General features: G+C 36.9%; 1 pseudogene; it reads left to right on the top strand.

Moving 5' to 3' along the window:
* Positions 1-548: 548 nt before the first annotated feature.
* LOC141491970 (high mobility group protein B3 pseudogene) lies at positions 549-1,060 on the top strand (annotated as a pseudogene).
* The last annotated feature ends 6,305 nt before the right edge of the window (positions 1,061-7,365 follow it).

The following is a 7,365-nucleotide window of genomic DNA, read 5'->3' as shown; positions in this document are numbered from 1 at the left end:
AGACAAGCTGCTGCTGAGGACTCTCTGAATTTCATTGATCTGTCTTTACAGGTTGGGCACTTAGTCAACATATCCCCTCTATCATACCCATACTCAAAGCAGTTGTAGCTTGGAAGGACTGGCAGTCAGCATTTGTTAAGCCCTGCTTTAGGGCAGACATGGTACTAAGTGCTGAGTTTGCAAATATGGCAAAAACAATCCCCGCCCTCAAGAAATTTGCAGTCTAGTAGGGGAAAAAAACACAAATAATAACTTGCATTCAAGATAAAAGCAATATATGGAAAATAATCTAAAACAAGAAATCACTAATCTGGGAGTCTGAAGATTGTGGGATTTGAGCTGATACTTGAAATTAGGTGAATGTAAGAGGATAATCAGAGATTATTTGCAACTGGCATAACTTACAAAAAATCACAGCTACTTCTTCCCTCTTGTGAGTAAGACTTATTAAAGGATCAGACTAGCAAACAATTCAGTTCACCGTGGCTAAAGGTGACCCAAGAAACAAAGGTCAGGATATCTGCTTAAGCCTTCTTTACACAACTTGCTGGAAAGAACATAAAAAGAAGATGAATGCAGAGATTCCTGATAATTTTGCAGTTTTCTAAAGAGTGCTCTGAGATATAGAAGACTATGTTGGGAAAAGAGAAATCCAAGTTTGATGAGATGGCAAAAACTGATAAGGTGCAATATAATAGAGAAATGAAAGACTATGGTCCAGGGGGAGGTGGCAAAAAGAAGAATCCCAAATGCATCTAAATAGCCACATCTGGCTTCTTCCTGTCCTATTAAGAATTTCATCCCAAGATCAAGTCTACAAACCCTGACATATCTATTAGGGATTTTTCAAAGAGGCTTGGAAAAACGTAGAACAAACCTAGTGACAATGAGAAGCAACCTTATCAGGCAGTCAAACTGAAGGTACAAGAAGGATGTTGCAGATTATAAATTGAAATGGAAGTTCAATGAGGAAACCAAAGTTATCCAGAAAAAAATAGAAGAGGAAGAAGAGGAGGACAAGGAAGATAAAGAGGGGAAGGATGAAGAAGATGTTGAATAAAACTGTACCATAGTCTTTTTCCATGTAACTACCATAGAGTAAAGGAAACAATTTAAAATGAAAACACCTCTCCTTTGCTATTGTATCAAATGTTTTCATTAGCTTCTGGTCACATAACTTCTCAAAAGTGCTTCTTGATAGACATAACTATTTGACATGAAATAACCATATGTATCTCAGAGCATTCAGAAACTGTATCAAAATTGTACATATTTCCAAACATTTTTAAAAATAAAAAGACGTTCTCACTTTTGTTGTTGGTATAAAAATATTTACATAAATTTTCAAGCAATTTTTTAATTTGTAAGGTGGTGTTTAGCTATGTGGTTATTGGCTAGAAATTCTGAGTTATAAACTATACATATTTATAGCTTATAAAACAGCAAAAAGAAAACAACCCTAGACAAATTCAAGGGGTTCAACTGTGAGGATAGATTGTAGATAAAGTGCAGTGGGCAACCATTTAGCTTAAAAGTTGTCTTTCTGTGTATATAGTGAAGTAATGTGCAACTCTCATTCTTAAGTGTCACAATGTGTGATGGGGGTCAGCTAGCATGAGGAAAGTGTCTGGATTTGGGGGTTTTCTTTTTAATTGAAGTGCAGCAGTTTTTTTTTTTTTTGTAAGGCAAACGGGGTTAAGTGGCTTGCCCAAGGCCACACAGCTAGGTAATTATTAAGTGTCTGAGACCAGATTTGAACCCAGGTACTCCTGACTCCAGGGCCAGTGCTTTATCCACTACGCCACCCAGCTGCCCCAGTGTAGTAGTTTTGAATTGAAATTGTAGAGTTTTGCCTTGTATCAGCCAAACAAAAACAGGACAAAAATAAAAAGAAATTCTTAAACACAATTTGGAACTTTTGAGTTTTTTTGTATATTTAAAATGCTGAAATTTCTTTTGAAATAAAATAGAAAGTATTACTCTTTTAAAATTTTTAAATTTAAATGTCTGGGCTTAAAGCTGCCCCAAAAATACGTTGCTCCTATCCTTACTTTAAAAAAAACCTGAACAGTTCTAGGGAGTGTTCATCTTAAGCTACTCTGTTTGTTGATATGATTAGTATTAAGATGGTATGCACCTGTATACCATGGGTATATCATGGGTGAGTGAAAAAGAGAACAGTGGCCTCCTGCACCTGTAATTAACTCCTTTCAGAAATACTGAAAAGCAGGTTTTAGACTAATTCCAATAAACGGGTTTAACTTTTTCCCCCTTTCTTAAGTTAAGTTGGGTGTGCATTTGCTATATGTACTAAAAGATGCTTTTTTAAAAAAAATCTTTTTTTAATACTTCAAATTTGTTTTGGTGGTTTCTTCCTCCTTTCCCTCTAGCACTCAAGTTTTTGTCCAGAAAAACACTAGAAATGTCTCAACTTTGCTAAATCATACAGGAAGGATGACTCTCTTCATCTTAAACCTCCTAGGTTCTGGGAGAAGCCACTGGTCAGCTCTTTTAGAAAGAGCTATAAAGTAGGGATTGGGCATTAGCCCCCACCAACCCACCCTTAATATAGGTAAGGATGATCATGACCCTGCAACATGCTCATATCAATTGGATTGCCTTCCCCCTCCGTCCCCTTCTCTCCTTTTAATCTTTAAAAATACATAGAAAATAAGTTAGTTTTAGTGGTGCATGGGGTAATGATCCTTATGTACTGTGAAGTTTGGAGAATCTATATGGATTTTGTATGAAGAAATCACCAGATTCTCTGACCCAGGAGAGTAAGAAAGGTATAGACTTTAAATCATAGGCTGCATACAAAAGGTTCACAGGTTACTATAAAATGTTTATCACAATATTAGAGACAAAAAGATTTATTTAAATATTGCTGTGAATTAAAGAGAAAGAGAGATTAAAGGGCAGGAAACCACTGATTCCTAAACAATATAAAACAAAGCCACCATGAAAGGCTAAGTAGTGAGAAAAGGTAAAGAAGCATGAGAGATTATTTTGGGGATGACACCAGTGGTAGTTATGTAGAACCAATACCTAATTTTAAGTTGAGTTCAGTGAACCAGTTCCTTCTACTACCTCTAAGGTAGGTGCCTGGGTGGTTGGCCAATGTGGAAATCACAAATTTACATTTCTTATTCTTTTTTAATGTTCATCTACATAACACATTTTCTAAGCACCCGTAGTAATGTTCATTCTGTCTATAGGTGAAAAAAATTTGACAGAACTATGCTTGTAATATTTATTTATTCATTTCTTAAAACTCATTATACTTGGGGCAGCCAGGTGCCACAGTAGCTAGAGCACTGGCCCTGTAGTCACGAGGACTGAGTTCGAATCCAACCTCAGACACTTAATAATTGCCTAGCTATGAGACCTTGGGAAAGTCACTTAGCCCCATTGCCTTAAACAAAAAGAAAATTTAAAAACTCATGATATTTTTTATGAAATACTACCTTTTAATTCCCTCATTTTTGTTACTTCAGTAAACAAACATATAATGTAAAAAGAAAAAGTGCCAAACAACCAGGAGATGACAAACTGTCGTTTGCTTCTGTTTTGTGTTACGCTCAAAATTCCCCTGAGATATTATAAGTGTGCTGGTATTTCCTGAAAGTGAAACCAGTAAGAATTTGGGACACAATTAACCAATAAAAATAAATATTAAAATATATTTTAGAAGCCCTTTGAACAAGGAAAAAAGAATTAGAAAAAATAGGATGAGTTTTGGTTCTGTATATGTTCCAACATTGACTGCTGGAATCATAAGGATGCACTTGCTTCCTGAGAGTAATATAATAATCTAGTTTTGTGCACCTCTTTTATTGTTCTTATTTGAGTATTAAATGCATGAAATATTGAGCTACATTTTGGTTTGTCTTTTTGTATACTTAAAATGGTCATTAGAGCAGAGAACTGGTTTAATTTATTTGAAACCCACCACCTTTTGACACTCTCTAAGAGCAGGCTAGTTTCCCAAAGGAAAAAATGCCATCACGGTATTAGCAGGAAGGAAGAGAACAGCGATAGGGGATCGTACTCCTCCAGAGGTGGCTAGCCTCACAGAAAATTGAGGAGTGAGTGAATTTTTAATCTCTGAGAGCAGAGATGAAGTAATTAGGAATATGCAGATGAGGGGTGATAGCTCAAGGTCTTAATCTCTTCAAACTGACTGGGATCCATGGGGTTGTTTCATTAATAGGGTTTTGTCTTTGCCTGGAGGCAGGCATCTACTGAGTCCTGGGGTGGGGGGGTGGGGGGCAAAGTACTTTAGTAAAAGTTCACTGAGAGGGCAGCTAGGTGGCACAATGGATAGAGCTCAAGGCTTGGAATCAGGAGGACTTGAGTTCAAATGCAGCTTCAGATCCTCGATATGTACTAGCTGTGTAACCTTGACCAAATCACTTAATTCCATTGCTCCACAAAAACAAAAAGTTCATTGACTTCACCTCACATTTTGGACAATGGGATGGGCAAAGAAGGAAGAAGATACATGACCAGTATAAAGGTTACAGATTAATAATTATAAAATATTTCTTTTTCCAAAAGTGTTTTGAGAGCATTAATGGACAATGTCTAGGGGGGAAAAGTGGAATTTTTGAGATTTATAGCACAGCAGATTAGGTTAAAATTGGAAGTGTTCATTTTAAGTGTCCTATTTATATGGCTTGAGTGTCCTATCTATATGGAGGGAACCTTTCACACAGTAGAGTCTTTTATACAAAACTTTTATGCTCATAAAGGTCAGGTAAGTAAGATCTAGAAGTCTGTTTTCTGAGGTCCTGTTCTCCCTCCCCCAGGTACTTTATTCCAAAGTTGATCATTTATGGTCTTTCATTGATTTGTTGTGTTGAGACAACATTTCCCTATATCTTCAATTTTAGTAAAAGCTAGGCTTTGTTCTGTCTTGTGGACATGAGCCATTTTGACCAGTGGGATCACCTGAGGAGCTTCATTAGCAGTTAGAAAATAGTCTTTGTTATATTCATACCTAGGGTCATTAATGGTTTTAGGAGCTGAGAGCAAAATTAGAGGCATATTCTTCAACCCTCCTCCTGCTCTTTGGAGCTCCTACCTCATTTTTCCCCCTTCTCACAGATACTAAGCACATGTTCTCCCATTCCGTTTCCCTGCTTGTTTTAAACTCATCCCAAGGTGTAAATCCAAGGTGTCCACAAGGAGGTCTTTGGGAAGTGGGGCATGGGGCTTGTCTCTAGCTTGGCACAAGGTCTCCTCTCCTGGTAAGGATTTTGACATGTCTGATTTCACATCTGAGCAATTTGAAGGCTAACCAAAATTTCTGCCATACCCTATGATTTGTGCTTGTTTTGTTTACTGAGTTTTTGCCTAGATATTGTGTACTATCAAATTTCCTGTGCACCCACTGGGGCTGCAGGGCTAAGAGGTTTGACAAGATGACCTGGTCCTTCTGTCTCCAAATCCTTTGATCCTGATTTGATCATGTCCATTGCCCTTGAGTTGTCATTTTAGTCTGCAAGCTATAAGCCTCTTGGGGGATTGTTCATGACAGAAGAGTGGCATGCCAGAAAGCAAAAGGCGTCTGAATGGAACTCACACATTTTTAAGTTGAGTTCATTCCCTAACAGTTACCACTCTATATTTTGCAAATACTTTCTAGTTCACTGTGAACTGGATTTTAGGAAGTAGGTATAGAGGGTGCTAAAGAATAATATGACAATAATAAAGTAAGACAATGAATTTCAAAAAGAAGATAGAATCTAAGCAGTGACTGTTGCGATGAGAATTTGCTAGTTAAATTTCTTCAAAACTGAAGCATTTGGGGGAAGCTAGGTGGCACAGTGGATAGAGCATTGGCCCTGGAGTCAGGAGGACCTGAGTTCAAATCTAGCCTCATACACATAATTACCTGGCTGTGTGACCCTGGGTGAGTCACTTAACCCCACTGTCTTGCAACCCCCCCAAAAAAAAAAACCTGAAGAATTTGCTTATCAGAGGAACACTAGAACTGTAATGCCTTGATTGGGAAGTGGAGCTAGGATTGATTTTTTTTTTAAATATATTCATACAATATACTAGTGTTTAGTCCCTGTTTTGCTTCTCTCACCTCTCTCCCTTTCTTCTTCTTTTTTCTTCTTCTTTCTTCTTCTTCTTCCTTCTTCTTTCTTCCTTCTTCTTTCTTCTTCCTCTTCCTCCTCCTCCTTCTTTTTTTTGGTTTTTGCAAGGCAATGGGGTTAAGTGACTTGCCCAAGGTAACAGAGCTAGGTAATTATTAAGTGTCTGAGGTCGAATTTGTACTCAGAACCTCCTGACACCAGGACTGGTGCTCTATCCACTGTGCAACCTAGCTGCCCCATATCTTTCTTCTTTTACTTTCCCTTCACTGAAGTCTGATCTTTTGGGGCGGGGGGTAAACAAAACACAATCAAAAAATTGGTCTTAATGTAGTAACTGCTGTCAAAATGTCTCTCATGTTTATGTTCTTGCCAAAAAATGCATTTGCAGACTTTTTTTGGATGTTTTCATTTTCTATAATAAAGTTTATTAATCAACCTTCTCCCTTAAAAGAAAAAAGATTATGAAGAATATGATATTTAATGCTAAATTACAAGTTTAAAAAATCTATCAAATACTAGTTTTCATACCACATTCCATGTCTTTTTGACTATTCAAAACTGTTGCTACAATAGAAATGACCTACTATGTTTGAAAATTTTGGGGTGGCTAGGTGGTGCAGTGGATAAAGCACAGGCCCTGGAGTCAGGAATACCTGAGTTCAAATCCGACCAAAAATTTGTTCAAGCAAATGTCAATTATGTTGTATATTTGCAATGAAAAGGAGGTTCATATTTCCAGACAAGACATTCTAGTTTTTTCCCTGCTCCAGGAATTAGTCCAGCATCTTAGCACTTAAGAAATGTTAATTTCTTTTATCTTATTCACTTTTCCTTCTTTTTTTAAAATTTATTAATCTGTTTAACATCCAAAGGCATTAAATTGATGAGAACACCATCAATAATTTTTCCCTCCCTTCTTTCCCTTGTAATTGTCTTTGATAACAGTATTGTTGAGTAGAGCTAGGTCTATCATCATTATTGTAATGATCATCACACAATGTTACTGTCAATATGTACAATGCTCTCCTGTTTCTGCTCACTTCAATCTGCATCAGTTCATGTAAATCTTTCCAGGTTTTACTGAAATCTGCCTGCTCATTTTTTCTTATAGAACAATAGTGTTCTTTAATATTCATAAACCTCAAGCTGTTTAGTCATTCCCCAAATGATGGACAATCCTTCAATTTTCAGTTCTTTGCCATGCAAGAAAGACAGGCTATAAGTATTTTTGTACATGTGGATTCTTTTCCCTTTTACA

This window comes from Macrotis lagotis, chromosome 6 (genome assembly GCF_037893015.1).
Source record: "Macrotis lagotis isolate mMagLag1 chromosome 6, bilby.v1.9.chrom.fasta, whole genome shotgun sequence".
NCBI classification, from domain to species: Eukaryota; Metazoa; Chordata; class Mammalia; order Peramelemorphia; family Peramelidae; genus Macrotis; species Macrotis lagotis.
This window is presented reverse-complemented; position numbering and strand designations above follow the sequence as displayed.